Source organism: Pipistrellus hanaki (genome assembly GCF_964339955.1).
Source record: "Pipistrellus hanaki genome assembly, chromosome: 2".
Lineage (NCBI taxonomy): Eukaryota > Metazoa > Chordata > Mammalia > Chiroptera > Vespertilionidae > Pipistrellus > Pipistrellus hanaki.
In genome coordinates, this window is record NC_140504.1 from 33,574,473 (window position 1) to 33,595,162 (window position 20,690).

Sequence of the window (20,690 nt, forward strand, 5' to 3'; positions counted from 1 at the left end):
GGGCATGTACATTGGTTGCGGGCACATCCCCAGTAGGGGGTGTGCAAGAGGCAGCTGGTCGATGTTTCTCTCTCATCGATGTTTCTAGCTCTCTCTCTCTGTTCCTCTCTGTAAAAAATCAATAAAATATACTTTTTTAAAAATCACTGGCCTATATTTCAACCTTACCCATTTTCTTTTTTTAAATTTTTAATTACAGATCACATTCAATAATCATTCATTTCAGGAGTACAGCATAGTGGCCACTTACTCATAACTTACAAAGTGATCGGCCTGGTAAGTCTAGTACCCACCTGGCATTATACAGTTATTAAAATATTACTGACTATATTCCCTACACTTTAGATCATGATTATTTTGTAACTGCCAATCTGTACTTCTTAAACCTTTCACCTTTTTCACCCAAACCACCCTTCCATCAGGCAACCATCAGTCTGTTCTCGCTATCCCCAACCTCACCCAAGTTCTCTTCAAGGTGTGGGCAGACACGGCCCTACCCTACCACTAAGTTTTGATATTTCCTCTAAGTTTTAATATTTCTTACATCAAATTTCTGGGTAAAGAAAGATATCCCTCTATAATAGAAAGTCCCTCAGCTGGCTCCCTCAGCAAACTACCACAAACAACCACCCCAAAATGCTTTAAAGACCCTAACTGGTTGGTAGTGCTCAGAATTTATATCCTTTAAATTTTTATTAGTTTCCAACATGCATCACTCCTTAACCTGTAATGCAATAGGTTTATTTCCAATGGTGCCTTCTTTAATTTAACATGCTTGTTGTAATGGCTTTCCCTTTCCTTCCCCTCCAGAGGCTATCCATTTTTCAAGATCCAACTCAACTCCTTTGTTTCTTATCTCTGAAGAATGCTAATAATACACCAGTCGTTTTATAGTGCTTAGAAAATATAGTCCATGAAGGTTAAATAACTTATCCAAAATCACACAACTAGCCAATGGGCAAAGGCTGGACTATAATCCTAATGACCTTCAAACTCAAACTCCAAGAACCGTGAAGTGCATTAAAAAACTATAGTAGGATTGTTTTTTTTAATTTTTACTGTAGAGATATATATAACTACAATATATCTGTACATGTTGACAGATTCACCAATATTCTGCTTCTGAGCACTACTATCAAATTCAGTTATGTCATACTATTGTGTCTACTATGTCATATACACTCTATTAGGTACTGTAAGGATTAGAACAATTTAAATATTTCTTCCTACTCTAAAGTAGGGTCCATAAAGACATGCAACTGCTATACAAGACAAATGTGAAAACTATAAGCCTATGTCAATGCATCCAGCTAGGAATGCAGATAAGACTATCCCTCCAGGATGAGGTAGCACAAGAGGGGAGATGAAGAACGTGAATAGTTTGTCCTCTGAAAAGCACAAAGTACTGACCCAAAGCCCTTATTGTCATGAGATCTGCATCCAACACATGTGTCCAATTTGGCTTTATACATTCTAATTTGAACTCTTTGTGTACTTGAAGACAAGATCTCTGACCTGAAATGTTAGACCCTAAAATACAGCATGTTCACCAACAGTGAAACCACATTATTGGAAATTCAATTGTGCTGGGCTAGCTTTCCTATAGCTATTACAGTCAAGTTTGAGAAAAGGCAGAGCTCTTGGATCAATGGCTTCAGGCTGACAGAGCTAAATTAGGCAGATGCAAAGAACAACAGGTTCTTTAAATAGTGGTAATAGCTGCAAATCAAAGCACAGGTATTCACATATGTGCAGAAAGGACTGATGGGTCAGATTTCAGTCTTTTCACTTATTCACAAATACCAAATAATTAACATCAACAACGTCTTCATCTTCCAACTTCAATCGCATTTATGTACAATACAGCTAATTCTAAATTTAATAGGGCTGTTAAACATTACAAGCCAAGTCAGCCATAGGAAAACATCCTGCAGTATTTCCCCACATTCTATCCTGTACTGCATATATATGTCTTATATTTATTGAGAAGAAAAATTAAATATTTTACTAACTTCTGGTAGTACCATGAATAGAGACCTGTGAACAGTAGCAAATTTTAGGTGGCCCATTCAAAAACAGGCAAAGGGGTCCTGGCTGGTATGGCTCAGTTGTTTGAGCATCAACCATGCACCCAAAGATTACTGACTTGATCCCATTCAGGGCACATGCCTAAGTTTCGGGTTCTATCTTTGGTCGATCGATTTTTTTTTTCTTACATCAATGTTTTTCTCTCTCTCCCTCTCCCTTCCTCTAAAATCAATAAAAACCTACTTTAAAAAAATAAGGAGGCAAAGAGAAAGAAAATCCTGATCATAAACTTCAATACAATTTTTTTCATTGGTCAGTCCTCACCTGAGGACACTTTCTCCACTGACTTCCAGAGAGAGAAGAGGGGAGGGGAAAGCAGGGAGGAAAAGGAAAGGGAAAGGGAGGGAGGGAAGGAGGAATAAAAAGAGATTGGGGGTTTGGGGTGGGGGAAGAGAGATACAGATTTGAGACACATCCCTTTGGCTGCCTCCCGCATGCTCCCTGACCCAGGGCCAGGTTCCAAACCTGCAAACCAGGCACAGGAGTTGAACGAAGCTCAAACCAGCCAGGGCAATACTTTTTAATGTATAGTAACTTCAAGGGAATATTCATATACAATAAAAATAATATATATTTTTTACCGTTTTAAGCATAAAAAAAAATACAGGCATTTAAAAATCTTACTTTTAAGCCTTAAAAAGTTACAATTACATAAAGACAACTCACTCTTATTGATTTGCACCACAGTAACATCATAGAAATAAAGCTTCTGTTTGAAATCAATTGTTCCCAACCAAGATTCAGGCTACACTCAAAATGAGATTTTTGGAATAATCTTTAAAAAATGGAAAAGCTCCTAAAATTGAGCAAAAAAGATAAATGTTTATAACCTGGTACGGGCTAATAAGTTCAAATGTTTTTCTCTATTTTAGAAATCATCCCAAAACCTCACTTCAAAGAAATATAGACATCAAATAATTTTATGTTCCCATTCTATTTGAGCAATATAATCTGAGGCTCTTAGCAACTAAAGGTCTTCAAATTATTCTGTCTAATGACTGGGAACTTAAATTCATTTGCCTCAATCAGCTTATATAACAATCAGGCTTCTTTCAAGCCTTAAAACATATAGTTAAAATATATATACCAATCATAGAAGTATAAAGACTAAATACTACATTCCTTTAGATAATATGTTCTCCTAGTGAATTATATACAAAATAAAAGCATAATTCCCTGAATCAAGAAAGGGAACTTTCAGATTTTCCTGAAAGGATAAAAATGAAATTCCATTCACATTATTACAAATTATATTTTCTTGCAAATTATGCAAGCGTTCTTCAATCCACAAGCTACAAATCACAACCATGCACAAATGTGATGTTTGACTAATACTTTAATTTTTAGTTGTCATCGAGTTTCATTCTTACTGCAGAGCCTCATTCCTATTGTTGGTTATTTTCCAACAACGTTAGAAAAGCCAAAAAGAAAAGAACTAGCTCAAGCAATGGGACCAATTTTCAGGTTAATGTATAATAATGTCAGCTAATCAAAAACTGGGTACTTCTATCATTTAATCCTTCAAGACAATAACCTCCTATTTTTACTCAAGTTCTGCTACTTGACAGGTCTGGAAAAGAATGAACCCTGAAAACTCTTCACAAACATGACAGCAAATTAGAATAGGAAAATGGAAACCCTTCACCAACTTTGTTTTATGCAGAAATCCATTCTGTAATTTTAATGACAAAATGACTCAACCTCTGCTTGAGTGCTTTCCTGCAAAGGGGACCATTTCACTAAATTATTCCATAGCCCTAATTGTTTCAAAGTTCTTGCTTCTCTAGGATTCAAATGTAACTTCTACTTAGGGCCTCTAGAGCTCCACAAAACAAGCTTACCTCTGCCCTGCATGAAAATTGTTAAGTACTGGAAGCACTTTCTCGCAGTCTCTCATTCCCAAGTGTTCTATTTCCTATTTTTAAAATTTATGACGTAACAATTGCAAACCTGCTCCAGTTTGTATCCTAAAAATATACGACTCCTGAGATGGAACACAGTGTTTTATTCATAGCATTTATTTTTCAATACTTAGTAAATATGTTCTTATTTTAGAGAATGGGGCGGAAATAGTCAGTAAAACTCAAAATCTCTTCAATCACTAACAAGATCTAGGAAATATAGATAAAAGTTCGTAAAAATCTCTCACTATAACAAATGGATGCTAGGACAACTGGATATTCACATACAACAAAGTGACATTAGAACCCTAGTTCATTCCACACAAAAAAAATAATTCAATATGGATCAAAGACCTAAGTGACTTTGGATTAAGCAATGGTTTCTTAGATATGATATCTAAAGCAATTGTACCAAAAGACTATATAAATTGCCATTATCAAAATTTAAAACATTTCACTTCAAAAGACGCCAAGAAAATAAAAAGGCAACCCACAGAATGGAGAGAAAAAAAATGTACAAAACATATAAGAAGAGGCTTGCATCTAGAATACATAAAGAAATATTACAACTCAATAGTAGAAAGGCAAATAACAAAAATTTTAAATGGGGAATGTATATGAATAGGTAATCCACAAAAAGAAGATATAGAAATGGTCAATAAGCATATGAAAATACAATATCATTAGTCATCAAGGCAATGCTAATCAAAATCACAACATTTTACTCCCATCTAAATGGCTATCAACAGAAAGACAAGAATGGTTGTACAGGATATGAGGAAACTGGATCCCCTATAATCTGCTTTTGGAATGTAAAATGCACCACCTTGGAAAAGTCTGGCAGCTCCTTAATAATTAGAATTGCACTAGAAGTAATGAATTATTATAATTAAAAAAAATATTTAGTTTAAAAAATGACAAGTGTCATTAAAATATTTCATAAAATGAAAATACTACATCAGGACATATTTCCTTTCTATACATATATTACCAGTAACTACAATAACTTATTTTTAAACTCTAGATGGCAATACAGCAGTCAGTATACTTATACCAAGGAGATGTGCTAGCTATTTTCTTTATAGTATCACTATTTTTATAATTAAAATAGCTGACTAAATTCTTCAACTTCTAGATTTTCAAATTTTCAGACAAAGATTTTACTGTCAAATAGTAAGTTGGAGAGTACTGATTTTTAATCAGTTATAAATGACTAATCATTAACAGCTTATAGAGAAAGACCATGTAAAGAAAATCAAGTTCTATGAAAGCTGATAAATGCCACATTTTTTAAAAAATGTAATAGAAGACTATGAACGCCTGGTCCTCTTAAAATGAGAAGAAATTGTTAAAGCACAGGCTGCTAGGTTCCGCACCTAGACTTTCTGACTCAACTGCTAGGTTTAGGGTTGGACCAAGGATTTGCATGTCTAACAAATTACCTGGAGATGTTGATGCTGCCAGGGATCACACTTTGAGAATTATTATACTATTTAATCCTGAATCATATAACAGTATGATTAAAACTTGTTAATATTAATGATCCAACAATCACTTGTCAAACATCAATTACCGAACATGATTATGTAGTAAAATTAAGACACATCAAAGAAGCATTTTTATTTTCAGGACTTAACCAATGGTGTTTGCTCCAATTTGTACATGCTCCTATGGACACTCCCATGAGGCATCCTTCAAGCCCTTTATCAGCTGTGCTGCATCCATGAAGTCTTCTTTGATTTCCACAGCTGGAAATAACTGCTTATTCCTTTGAACCTGAGTCCTCACTTGTACCACCCATAAGACAATGATTGCCTGATTGTATTATCTGCCTCGCTATTTATATTTCAGACTTAATTCACCTATTAAATTAGTAGGTTTCAGTTGGCAACAGCTAGACATTTTCACATCCCTCAGAGTTCTTAGCTCAGGCTCTCCTTAGCTCAGGACAGTATTAAATAAAAATGCCCAGGTTAACGTCTGCATTCCCTGCTCTGTGGAAACCAAGATAGAGGCATAGGTAAACACTAAACTGCTGCCTCGCAAAACCATTTCAAAACTACAACTAAAAGACAAAACGGACATCACCCAGAACCACAAGAAAGCTGACTGAGTAAAAATTCTACAACTAGAAAGAAAGAGAAAAGCACACTGAGACTCAGAGAAACTGCGGAAGGCAGAGGTACTAAGGCACGCGCATGTGGAGAAGGCAAGCAAATGAGTACGCAGTTGGCTTTCTCAAGCTTTCTCAAGCAGGAAGGAGACAAAAGCTCCCAACTGCTCTGAACTCCAGTTCCAGGCAAGACTCTAGGGACCCAGACTCATTCCCGCCTCAGAACTCAAGGGCGACTTCCTCTCAGAGGTGCTTGCAGCATTTACCGCGGGACACTAAGACAAAGGGGCCTCTTAGGGCAGGGCTGACAGGAAAACCAATGCTGTCTGCTCCGCCCTGAGACTCCGCCCCATACAAGCTGAGCACACAGAGATTTTTCTCTCATAAGGGTGTCTCCAGCAGAGAAGTTCTCCCATCATAGACATAGATCAGTGTTTCCCAAAGTGTGGTATGCGTACCCCCAAGGGTACAGGAAGAGTTTGGTGGGGGTACCCGTTGCACCGGAGTTTGGTGGGGATATGCACTGCACCGTGCTTAGCTGCGCCTAATTCTATGTTCTCATGAGTACGAGGGATACTCAGCGTTACGAAAATTATACCGTTTCCCTGAAAATAAGACAGTGTCTTATATTAATTTTTGCTCCCAAAGATGTGCTAGGTCTTATTTTCAGGAGATGTCTTATTTTTCCATGAAGAAGAATACGATACACATTTATTGTTAAATGAAAATAAAGGAAATTTATTACCTGTATACTGTATGGCAATACAGTAGTTGTCAACACAAACCAGACAAACTGTGAATCCTACAGTATCAAAAATTTACTCATTTATTCAATGACAATCATGTCATCATCTTCTGGAACATCATCATAACAATCGAATTCCTAAACTTCCTGGTTAATTTCTTGTGACTCCATTTCTTTCAGAATCAGTGGACCAAAACTCTCATGTTTAGAAATAGCATTCTGAGACAAAGCCTGGGGGAGGGGCCTTATTTTCAGGGGGATGCCTTATATTTCACTCAGAAGGAAACCTGTAAGTAGGTCTTATTTTCAGAGGATGTTTAATTTTCAGGGAAACACGGTAGAAGGGGTACACATATGTCAAAAGTTTGGAAAACACTGACATAGATAATTCTCACAGCCAATTGGCCTGGAGGTCAATTCCTCCTAGTGATACCAACAACAATCAAGGCTTAACTATAACAAGACTGTGTACTTAGCCCACAAAGGGGTGCACCAAGAGTGTCCACCTCAGGTAACTGGAGAGGCTGAGCCACTGGGCCCTATAAGACACCTAGCACACAAAGCCACTCTGTCAACTCAGGGAAGCAGCCAAAATTCAGAGACAAAGAAACAAATCACAAATGAAAGAAATGGAGGAAAGCAAATGACTGGATATAGTTCAAAACCATGGTTATAAGGTTTTTCAAGAATTTTCTAGAAAAGGCTGATAAATTTAGTGAGATCCTTTAGGATATGAAAAAGGAACAACTAGAAATTAAGCATACATTGACTGTAATAAAAAATATTATACAGAGACCCAACAGCAGACTACAACAACGCAAGAATCAAGTCAAAGATATGAAATACAAAGAAGAAAAAACACCCAACTGGAAAGCAAAAAGAAAAAAGAATCCAAAAATATAAAGATAATACAAGGAGCCTCTGGGACAACTTCAAGCATAACAACATCCAAATTATGGGGGCGCCGGAAAAAAGAGAAAGCAAGATACTGAAAACCTACTTGAAGAAATAATGACTGAAAACTTCCCCCACCTGGTGAAAGAAATAGACTTACAAGTCCAGGAAGTGCAGAGAACCCCAAACTAAAGGAATCCAAAGTGAACCACACCAAGACACATCATAATTAAAATGCCAAGAGCAAAAAACAAAGAGAGAATATTAAAAGCAGCAAGAGAAAAAGTTACCTACAAGGAAGCACCCATATGACTAACAGCTGATTTCTCAACAGAAACTATGCAGGCCAGACGGGAGTGACAAAAAATATTCAAAGTGATGAATAGCAAGAACCTACAACCAAGATTACTCTACCCAGCAAAGCTATCATTCAGAAGACAAAGAGCTTCACAGATAAGAAAAAGCTAAAGGAGTTCATCACCGCCAAACCAGTATTATATGAAATGCTGAAAGGTATTCTTTAAGAAGAGGAAGAAGAAGAAAAAAGTAAAGATAAAAATTATGAACAACAAATACATATCTATTAACAAGTGAATCTAAAAATCAAGTGAATAAAAAATCTGATGAACAGAATAAACTGGTGTATAGAATCAGGGGCATACCCATATTTTCCGGAGTATAAGACGACTTTTGAAACGAAAAAAAGTCAACCGAAAATCGGGGGCAAAAGACCAAAATTGCACAAAAATTACCTGCAGATCTTGACGGCAAAGTAAGTCTTTTCTTTGAAGTGGGGGGTAGTCTTATACAGCGAATATAGGCCTAAACCTATGTTTTAACTGTAAAATTAGGGGGTCGTCTTATACGCCGGAAAATACGGTATTATGGGAGTGGACTGACAATTATCAGGGGGAAGGAGGTGTGAGGTGGATGCGGGATGAGACTGGACAAAAATTGTACACCTATGGATGAGGACGGGGGGGGGGGGGGGAGGGTTGGGGTGGGGAGGTAAGGGCAAAAAGTGGGGTGGGAACCAGGTGGAGGGGGAGCTATGGGGGAGGGGGGGACCAATTGTAATAATCTGAATAATAAAGATTTATTAAATTTAAAAATAAGGTTTTCAGCCAAAACCGGTTTGGCTCAGTGGCTAGAGTGTCAGCCTGCAGACTCAAGGGTCCTGGGTTCGATTCCGGTCAAGGGCATGTACCTTGGTTGCGGGCACATCCCCAGTAGGGGGTGTGCAAGAGGCAGCTGGTCGATGATTCTCTCGCATCGATGTTTCTAACTCTCTATCCCTCTCTCTTCCTCCCTGTAAAAAAAAAAATCAATAAAAAAAAAATTTTAAAAAGGTTTTCAGTAAACAAAAGTTAGAATTAATATCTTTTATTTCATCGCTGAAAAAAAGGAAGGTACAGTAGGTTAAGCTTTTACAGAGAAATAGTCAAAACCAAATCTTTTAAAAAGGACTGTGCATACATTAAATTATACTATTTAACAATTTAGGTATAGGTTCAGAAATAAGAACCTAAATTTGGAGGTTCAAAACCTAGCTTCAACAGTAACTTACAATGTAATATAACCCTTAACTTGATCAATTAACCTACTCTGCTGGCAAAAACAAAGGCATTCACAATCCCAAACTGGGCTATTTGTTTTAAAGTTTAATTAGGCTATTTATTTTAAAGATTAATGTCATAAAGAGATTACAATCAGTACTGGGATCTGCTGACCAAGTATTATTTCCATAATGTTATTATTTATATTAGAAATATCTGTTATGGCATAAACATGCTATCACGTGACCAATATACAGAGGCTCAACTTGTATATAATTCCCACCAATTCCCTTGAAAAAATAACCCTTTTGTGGCATTTCCAACATTACAGAACACAGCAAAGAATTCAGCAACATTTTTTAAATGTTTGAAATTATCTGAAATTTCCCATACCATGAAATCTTCTGTCATATTTCTACAGAACTCCATTATATCCATCTTTCATCTTTCTGCCTATCCTTAGTCAATTGTGAACTCCTTCAAGAAAAAAAAGGGGGGGAGGGAGAGGCCTAATGTTATTTATACTCCAACTAGAGGCCCAATGCACAAAAATTTGTGCACTCGGGTCCTTCAGCCCAGCCTGCATCCTCTCACAATCGGGGACCCCTTGGATACGGTCCCCAGGCCTGGCCTAAGATCAGGGCTTATCAGGGCTTTCCTTCCCCAGGTTGCAGGCAGCTGGCCCCGCCCCTTTGCTGCCACTGCTTGCCATCTGTGCAACGCTGCCCCCCCCCGCCCCCATTTCCTGCCACCGGTGGCCTCCCTCTGCAGGTGACAGACTGGGGTGCAATGGCTTGGCTAGGCCTCCCTCTTTCTTTGCTGGGGAATGGGGCCAGCCCTGCTAGAGGCCGTCTGCCTACCTGATTGACCCAACTGCTTGCCTATCTACCTAATCACCCCTAACCCTGGTCTGCCTACCTGATCACCCCTAACCACTCTGCCTGCCTGCCTGATTGCCTCTAACCGCTTGCTTGGGGGCGGGACCAGTCCAGCAAGGGGCCATCTGCCTACCTGATTTCCCTAACCTTTTGCCTGCCTACCTGATCACCCCTAACCATTGGTCTGCCTACCTTATCACCCCTAACCGCCTGCTTGGAGGTGGGGCCAGCCCGGCAAGGGGCTGTCTGCCTATCTAATGTCCTCTAACAGCAGCCTGCCTACTTGATCACCCCTAACCACTTACCTGCCTACCTGATCACCCCTAACTGCTGGTCTGCCTACCTGATTACCCCTAGCCCCTCTGCCTGCCTGCCTGATTGCCCCTTACTGCTTGTTTGGGGGCAGGGCCAGCATTGACTTCTGGTTGGTCAGCCTTTGGTCATTACTAGTCGTTACAACCCAGGGTTTTTATATATTAGGATACCCAAATGCCTAATACGTATCGGGTGCCCAGAAATACATAAAACCATTGCTGCCTTTCAGGATCATACACACTCTTCTTCCTAAATATAGTTCATGAGACTACTAGTATCTACATTTGGCAATTTAGGGAAGAAATGAGATCCATAGCAGCTCAAGTCCTAAATACAAGAAAAACAGCCCATATTTGGAGTTCTATAAACTTATCATGGAATCCAAGGTCAGAATATAAAAGTAAAGAGAGTCTTTTCTGAAATCATTTTGATTTAAGAAGTTTGGGTATGTTTTGGGTTTTTTGTTTGTTTGTTTAAACATATATAGCCAGTCCTCATTGTTTTGAACAGTAGTGTGGAACACAAAAATGGCCATGTGAGATAAAGCCAAGTAAAGTGACCTTAATCATTTGGAATTTTTCCATCACCTTTACAATTATCACAACATTAAAAACTCTGTTAGTTGAAAGTGTATAAGGAGCCCTGACTGGTTTGGCTCAGTGGATAGAGTGTCAGCCTGTGGACTGAAGGGTCCCAGGTTCAATTCCGGTCAAGGGCATGTATTATACCTTGATTGCATGCCCAGTCCCAGTAGGGGATGTGCAGAAGGCAGCTGATCGGTTTCTCTCTCATCGATATTTCTAACTATCCCTTTCCCTTCCTTTCTGTAAAAAAATCGATAAAATATATTTTTTTAAAAAGTGTAGAAGGAAAAATATATATAGTAAATCTATTATATTTAACTCATTATGAAGAGCTTTATTTCTTTGTAAATAACTTATTCATTAGTTTGAACAACACTTTTCTTCTCTCATATACAACTTATCATACAGAGTATCTTTTATGTTTTATATATCTTCAGGAATTGTCATACTCCTAAGTTGGAACTTAGAACAATTTTTTATCACTTGCATTTTCAATGGCAGAAAATATCTCTGTGCAAGTTCCATTAGTGTGAAGTTTTCTGTCAGTCACTTCCTCTGGGACATCATCCTTTTCATCACACCACTTTCCTCATTTCTCCATAAAGTTTGCCTTCAGTAAGCTCCTCTGAGTGGATATCTAAAGTCTCTTGAACGGTGGCTGTGGGAACATTCTATTCTAGAACTCCATTTGTGTTTTATTTAAATTTCACTTTCAGTTATCACTTTTCATTTCTTTATTGCACTATCATTTTTACTGAAATTAAGGTGTGGTTTAATAAAAGTTATGTAATGTTCAGAAGACAGCCAGCCTACTGAGAAAACAATTAAGCAATATGAGGGTGAAATGTATGGCCATAAAATTAATTATATAATTTTTAAATGTTCTATGGAAACCACCATCAGTAGGCATGACTAACTGCAAAATCAGAAGGCATGACTAACTATAAAAAATAGTTACAACTCATTTCCCAGCTAAAGAATTCACTCCTTTTATATACAAAAAGAGCCATAAGGAAATGTCTCTCCATTCATGGATACAGAAAATACAGAGCTTACAAAAAATAAAAATTTTAAAGTCAAACATGAAAAGATGCTCATAAAAAGTTAAAGCTTAAAACATGAAAAGATTCTCTCCTCATAAGAGAAATGTAAATTTTTATTTCACTGAGAACTTTTGAGGTAACCTGGATTAATTTCAGATATAATACTGAGCAAAAGAATCCATATATAAGGACACACACTGTATGACTTAAACCAAGTATGAGAATAATGAATTGATGATATAAATCAGGACAGGAGATGAAGCAATAACCACAATAGTGGTTATACAGGTGTTTCCATTTGTGAAATTCATCAAGGTATATTTTTTGTGCCATTTAATGTATTATGTATTTTATATAATGAAACACAAATCATTAAAAAAAAAAAAATACAAGGTAGCATTTTTTTTATCTTCCAGTTTGGTGGCAATAGAAAGTGTTATTAAAATTTGTAGCGATAGCCAAAACCGGTTTGGCTCAATGGATAGAGCGTCGGCTTGGGGACTGAAAGGTCCCGGGTTCGATTCCGGTCAAGGGCATGTATTATACCTTGGTTGCGGGCATATCCCCAGTAGGGGGTGTGCAAGAGGCAGCTGATGATGACTCTCTCTCATCGGATGTTTCTAACTCTCTATCTCTCTCCCTTCCTCTCTGTACAAAATCAATAAAAAATATATTTAAAAAAAATTGTAGTGATAGATTGCTGGTTGGTGTGTCCATTAGTACAACCTCCATGGAGACAATCAGGCAGTGAAAGTAAAAAATGCACATATCCTTTTACACTGAAATCCCACTGTAGGGAATTTATCCTTCAAAATGTTTGCATACATGCAAATTAACTTATTTACAAAGTTATTCACTACATAATTAGCAAATGACATGAAAACAACCTACTGTCTATCAATAGTGGCCTTGCTATACTGATATATTTTTTAGTCAAGAAGACTGATAAGAGCATGATCATCAGGATATACTTTTAGAATAAAAAGCAGAGGGTGGGGAGCAAAACAGTATGTATACAGTATACCTTTTTTTAAGTTGAAAGAAAGCATTATTTATTTGTTTAAATATGACAGCATAATTTCTTGGAGGATAATACTGGTTGCTGCAAGGAAGAGACTAAGTGGCTAGGGGACAGATGTCAGAAAAATTCTCCATGCATATACATTTGTACATGAGCCACAGAAAAGGTTCAGATGTTCAAAACGATTACATTTTAAAAAATCAATAAATATATTAAAGAAAATAACAAGTACCTGAAAGGAAAGCAAAACTAGAGGTCCATAAACAAATAATGAGAGCCTAGATTAAAATAATTGCTAACAACTCCTCAAAAAAGGACTATCTAGAAATGTTTTAAAAAGAAAAGTGCATATTTAGGATTTAGATGTACTATGAAGTCAGTTATATTATTGAGACATACATGAGATCACTGACACAACAGCAAAAGGAAACTACATTTCAGAGAATCTTATCTAATAAGAGTAATATGCAAATGATCAGGCTGGCTGGGGAGTGGTTAGGGGCAATCAGGAAGGAAGGCAGGCGAACTGGATCGTGAGAGGGATGTCCGACTGCCCATTTAAGCCCGATCCTACCATATTGGAGAGGGGGTAGGTAGGGTGAGGTACAAAGCCCCCCCCCACCCCCCATGCACCAATTTCATGCACTGGGCCTCTAGTATAATGATAATTTACTTAGCAAATCAGGGGCATCCATTTCAAGATATCTATTTGACCATATGACATTAATCCAAATAAAAGAATTCAGGTAATTCTAAATACTTAAGTACAAAAGGAAATAGAGACAAATGAACAAGACAGAGTCCTCCACCCCCAGGAATTATGGTTAATCTTGGATCAGCAAGCTGTTAGAGGCATAACTTTGAATATTTTTCTTATCTATATTCCCACCCTGTGTTGAAAGGTTATATTAGTGAGCATTCACTATCAGGTTCTTGCCATCTCCTACTTCCACTACATGGTACAGTGAGAAGAAGTCTGGTTTTTAAGCCCTTGTGATTTAGGTGCAAATCTAATCTGCCAAGTAATTATTTTTAAAAGCCTTGTGTGTAATACCCTTTGAGTCTCAGATTATATTTCTTCAAAGGATACACTACTTTAAAAAAAAAAAAAAAAAAAAAAAAAAAAAAAGAACCATTTACAGGGAATCAAAAGTAGAGTAAATGAAGCCAAGACTCAAATTTGTGATTTTGAATATAAGAAAGCAAAAAACATCCAACCAGAACAGGAGGGAAAAAAAGGATTCCAAAAAATGAAGATGGTGTAAGGAGACTCTGGGACAACTTCAAACTCACCATATGCATCATGGGGTGCCACAAGAAGAAAGCAAGAAATTGAAAACCTATTTGAAAAAAAATAATGACACAAAATTTCCCTACCCTAGGGAAGGAAATAGACAAGTCCAGGAAGCAGAGTCCCAAACAAGATGAACCCAAAGAGGCCCACACCAAGACACATCATAATTAACACGTTAAGCCCCCAGCCTCTTTTGTCTTCCGGACAGAAAGTATAGTGTCAGTCACTGGTGATTGATTGGGAGCTTAATGTGTTAAAATCCAAAAGATTAAAGACAAAGAGTATCTTAAAAGCAGCAAGAGAAAAGCATTTAGTCACTAATAAGAAAGCTCCCATAATACTGTCAGCTGATTTCTTAATAGAAGTTTTGCAGGCCAGAGGGACTGGCAAGAAATATTCCAAGTGATGAAAAGCAAGAACCTACAACCAAAATTACCAAGCAAAGCTATCACTTAGAATCAAATGATAGATCAAGAGCTTCTCAGACAAGAAAAAGCTAAGGAGGTCATCACCTCCAAACCAGTATTATATGAAGAGTATTATATGAAGTGTTAACGGGTCTTCTTTAAAAAGAAGGAAAAAAATGAATAAAATGGCAATAAATATATATATCTACTAACAATCGAATCTAAACAACAATAAGCTACAAAGCAGAACAAAAGACTCATAGTGGCACAGAACATTTTGACAGCTTCCAGATGGGAGGGGAGTTGGGGAGTGGGGAAAAGGGTAAATGGATTAAGAAGTACAAAATGGTTGTTACAGAACAGACATGGAGTTGTGAAGTACAGCATAGGAAATATCAATAATATTCTAATAACTATGTATGGTGTCAGATGGGTGCTAGATTCATTAAGATGATCACTTAGTTATATAATGTCTAATCACTGGGATATACACCTGAAACTTATATGTAATATTCTATGTCAACTAGTTAAAAAATAAAAAATTATTAAATGGCACACACAAAGAGAAATATTACTGTCCACCCTGTAGTGGCCTCATAAAAATCAGACATAACATGTATTTTAAAAAAAAAACAAAAAACAACACACCACATTGCTTGGTGAATGAAAAGTACTCAAAAAAATTAGCTATTGTTGCCTCATGTGTTTGTAAAAATACTACAATTCTTTTTACAGGGCACAGTTTGCAGAGAACATAAATGGGGAAACTACCTTATTTGCCTAGTCATGAAGACCCTTAAGGGGCCAGAACAGAAAGGGATTTATAAATTTAGATTTCAACTAACACAACAGCTTTCTTGCTGCCTCTATCTGCTCACATAGCCCCTTCACCTTCACTCCAACCTTTATAACACCTTCAGATTAAATTTTCTAAAAGGTAAATATAATCATATCAATTGATTGCTTAAAATAAATTAATCTGAAATCTTCAGGATGACATTATCTTTGCTTGTTATCTCTGTCCTATCATATGTTTAAGTTATATGCCCTAAGCCCTAGTCACATATTGCACCAAAGTTTTCTTCACTTTTTACACCAGGTATGTGCCCAATAAACATACTCTACACTAGATAATAATTAAGAACCAGATATATCTTCTCTCTGGAATTTGAATAAAACTAAATTGCGTGTGCGCGCGCGCGCGCGCGCGTGTGCACACACACACACACACACACACACACACACACACACAGTATTGTTTGTTTAAGGCTTCCAGCATCCAGTCCCCTTCTGGAGACGCACTCTAAATTTTGCTTTACACAGCTTCTGCTACAGAATCTTCATTGAATTTTCAATCAGTGTCCTCTCTTACCCAAGCCAAAGGATGGAACATAACTCCAACTAGGTATATCAGATTTTCTACTAAATATCTGAATGTAAAGAGAGAAAAACTATTAAGAAAAATAACTGGACTGGTTATTAACCACTGCCAAATCAGCCCACTGATTTCTGTGACTAGATTTCTTGTTCTTCAGTTTATCTTTTCTTCAATAAATACACTTTTCCTCTCTTTTGCTTCTGTTATCTAGAATCCATGCATGCCGCCTACAACTAAAACACAGGAGTCAAGAAGCCAGGAGTGTAACAGAATCAGCGGAAGTCAACTGCAGCAGCAATCACAAAGCATGGGAGGAGAACCTGACCTAGTGGGAAGCAGAACTGCAGATACGATGGCAGAATACTGGAGGCAGAGCCTAGTACTGCTGCTACTGAAGGGAAACATGAAAATCAGTCCCTAAGACTTCTAAAGTCTAAATTCGCCAATTATCCACGAAGTCAGAAAATGAAACTATCAGTTATAGTCAAAATAGTACTATAATTCTCTGAAATGCCTAACTCTGCAGTTTTAAAATGATTTCTGTTTTTCCTAACATACGTTATGTATCCCTGAAGTAAAACCCCATTTAGCTGGAGGTAATCTGAAAGACACTGTTCCTTAAAAGTAAAAAAAAAAAAAAAAAAATGTGTGTGTGTGTGTGGGGGGGGGGGGGGGGGGGTGTTTACCGGGGATGGGACATCTGTAATTTCCCAACTCTGACTTCCTCTTTTAGGTTACTCTACCTCTTATATACTCTACCTACCACCTATAGGGCAGAAATGTCTCTATGTGTCTTTACAATGACAAAGTGTTATCTACCTCCCTAAAGACAAGAATGTTTGAATCTTAGTGCCTACTTATGTGCCTAGTATGACAGGTGACAGAGTAATAAAAATAAAAACTTCAAGCTATTAAATATTTACATCATTGCTAGCATTACTAGACTGCGGGGGCCTGAAGCTGCGGGGATCTCCCTTTTCCGTCTCCCGCACGGAAAGAGAGATGAACGAACCGGTTCTAAGTGGAGGTGGCCAGGGATTGAGAAATATTAGAAATAAAGAGAAAAGACACAGAGATAGATTTTAAGCTGGGAGCTGGGAGGGCCGCTGACCTCCTCTGCTGGAGAGGCAGACTGACCACCTCCTGAGCCGCGAAGCACATCTATTTATACTCCAATCCAATAAGGGGGTTTCACAGGAAAACAAGGAGCCTAGGAAAGCCCAGGTTCCACCTACTCTTTCCTCCTGGACAAACACAAGCCAGGAACTAAGAACATCTCTGCACTCCCAGGGCGGGAATGCAACTGATATGATTCTGTCAATATCCCGGGCCCAGTCAACAACAATCTATAGAATGTCCACGTGTCTTCCCATTTGGCCCTCTACACTAGACAGTTAACATTTATTTCTAATCCTCACAATTATGCTAACAAGATATCATTATTCCCAGTTTACAGATACCGAAACAGACTCAAAGAAGGAAATGACCCCGGTCCACTAAGCTATAACCACCCAGGCCCACCTGAAATTCAAATCCCTCCATCTTTCAACTATTCTAAGAGATCAGAATCTAAATCAAAGGTTTTCCAACTGCAGGTCACAACCAAGTAATGGATCATGAAATAAAATTAGTGGGGCATATCTTTTTTGTCCATGAAATAGACAATATGAGTATATCACATGAAGGGCAAATACTGTTTCATGAAATTCAGATTTCAGTGTTAAACACACAAGGCAGCACTGTAGATTTATGTCTTACTGTGGACCATAAGGTACAGGAGTCTAAAATCCAACAAAATAAGCATTGTCTTTATTAAAGTTGTATATACCAATACAACTTGATTTTTTTTTTTTTTTTTAAATCAATGGCCTGATGCTTTAAAACACAGGGGCAGCAAAACCCCTCACCTAATATCCTAAAAGCATTACAACAACATTAGCAACAACAAAAAGTTTAAGGTGTTAGATAAAAAGGTGTTTGGGACATAAGTTCCATATTTTTTCCCCTTCCAGCAAAATGCTAAAACTACACTGCACATCCATAAAAGATGGCTAAGAACAAAAATGACCTAGTCATTCTTTAACTCTTCCCCCAGGCTTTTACTAAGTCATTTTGAAAAATGATCCCTTTCTTTGCTGTCTGAGACAAGAGATCACAACCCAATTTTTGTGAGTAAATGAACATAGGGTGCACCCCAAAAAATGTTTACAAAATAATTATAAAGGCAGTGTTTACTAAAATACATTTAATTTTCAAAACTGAGTTAACAACTGCTAAAGTATATATACATTTTTGGGGGGGACATTCTGTATTATCCAATATAGATGCTCTCAAAAAAAAGCTATCTGCACTCACATGTATGACCTTATATACAACTAGAGGCCCGGTGCATGAAATCTGTGCATGAGGGTGGGTATGGGGGAAGGGGGGTAATGTGTCCCTCAGACCAGCCTGCACCCTCTCCAATCTGGTGGGATCAGACCTAAACGGGTAGTCGGATATCCCTCTCACAATCCAGGACTGCTGGCTCCCAACCACTCACCTGCCTGCCTGATTGCCCCTAACCGCTTCTGCCTGCCAGCCTGATCAACACCTAACCACTCCCCTGCCAGCCTGATTGACAACTACCTGCTTCCCTGCCAGCCCAATTGCCCCTAACTGCCCTCCCCTACCAGCCTGGTCGGCCCCATCTGTCTCCCCTACAGGCCTGGTTCCTCACAACTGCCCTCTGCTGCAGGCTTAATCCCCTCCCAACTGCCCTCCCCTGCAGGCCTGGGTCCCCCTAACTGTCCTTCCCTGCAGGCCTGGTCCCCCCCCAACTGCCCTCCCTGCAGGCCTGGTCCCCCCCAACTGCCCTCCCCTGCAGGCCATCTTGTTGTTGCCATCTTGTGTGTTGGAGTGAAGGTCAATTTGTATATTATATTTTTATTATATAGAATGGGGGGGGGGGGGCACTCAGAAGGTGATGGGCAGCAATGACACTGTGGTGGTGCATTGTTTTCTTCCACAAGAGACCATATATCCAGACAGCAGCAGTGACCATTATGGCAGAGAATGAAATTAAAACACTCTTTTTCTTAGTTACTGGAGGAAAAGAGAAGATTTAGTAATTCTTCTAAGGTACAAAAGGAGTCATTCATGTTGAGAGAGAGAGAGATATGCTTGGAAACTTATCTACCTTTTAAAATCAGTCACAAATTAATCAATGGTAATTCAAGGCAGCATACTGAATAAATGTATTTACCTCTTTTCTCCTGTCCCTGTCTTCTCCTTTCCCAAGTTCCACTGAAATGGCAGAAACAAAATTTAAAACAAAATGTAACTATAGTACTATTGTAAAACAAGAAAAGACATCACTACATGACCACAAATTTTAAAGAATTCTGGGCACGCCGAAACCAGTTTGGCTGAGTGGTAGAACACTGAAAGGTCCCAGGTTCGATTCCAGTCAGGGGCATGTACATTAGTTTCGGGCACATCCCCAGTAGGGGGTGTGCAAGAGGCAGCTGGTCGATGTTTCTCTCTCATCGATGTTTCTAGCTCTCTATCTCTCTCCCTTCCTCTCTGTAAAAAATCAATAAAATATATATTTTTTTAAAAAGAATTCTGGGCACACAAAAAGCAGAAGAGTAGATTCATGAAGGAAAACAAGAAGAAATCACATATAAGACGCCAAAGGCTTGCCAAGGACACCCTAGAGAAGTTCTAAGTTACAATCCAACTAATCACCACTATAAGGAGAGGGAAACAATTAAGGTACTTAGCCAGGGCACTACATGACTGACTTTATTCTGGGCAAATGACCCCCCTTGCTCTCATTCTGAGGAGAGATGCAGGTGGTGGCAGCTTTTGCCTTTAGGAGAAAGCCAGAGAGCTGGTCTCTATAAAGTAAGCATTTCTACCTATTAGAGCAGCCAGGCCTGAGAGAAAAACAGAACGGAAAGATGGAGGGCACATGAACCCTCTAATACAAAGATAAAAATAGAGAGGGGAGGGGGCCGGGAAAAAAGGGGAGATAGGGCAAACTCTAATACAAAAGGAATGAAACATGCCAATGCACTAAAGACACCAGTTAGACAAGTGAAAAGGGTGCCACTTTACCCACACCTCACCCACCCTCCCTAGAAGAACATCTGCCTGCTGGTCTACACCTAATTCCACTTCACAGACCCCATCACACCAAAACTGAAGAGAATACTACATACAGACACATTTCAATTGTCCAGGTGCACCAAGCATATGGGGAAAACTAACAGCATAGAGGAGTAGCAAGATGAAGAGAGAAAACAAATCAGGGGGTAAATGGGCATGACTAAACACCGAATTATTTATCTACAAAGTAATTATACACTGCAACATCTGGAAAGATAGTCTGTTGTCATTATTCATGGATCTCATATTTGAGAAATCTGCCCACATGCTAAAATTTATATGTAACCCCAAAATTAACTCTTGTGGCACTTTTGCGATCTT

The 20,690-nt window shown here is 38.3% G+C and overlaps 1 protein-coding gene and 1 long non-coding RNA gene across 10 annotated transcripts in view; one reads left to right on the forward strand and one right to left on the reverse strand.

Annotated features, from left to right (window-relative positions):
• The window catches only part of LOC311618212, a 470,112-nt gene that overhangs the window by 414,541 nt on the left and 34,881 nt on the right, over positions 1–20,690 (forward strand). The window lies entirely within an intron of this gene.
• The window catches only part of TBL1XR1 (TBL1X/Y related 1), a 148,983-nt gene that overhangs the window by 92,911 nt on the left and 35,382 nt on the right, over positions 1–20,690 (reverse strand). Inside the window, exon 2 of one of the 8 annotated variants that reach the window (XM_084875563.1) lies at positions 19,462–19,502. The exons of 6 other annotated variants lie outside the window; for them this stretch is intronic. The gene's annotated coding sequence lies outside the window, so the exon portion shown is untranslated. Of the gene's footprint in view, positions 1–19,461; positions 19,503–20,690 lie in introns of those variants that run through there. One more of the 8 variants, XM_084875558.1, reaches the window with a different exon arrangement.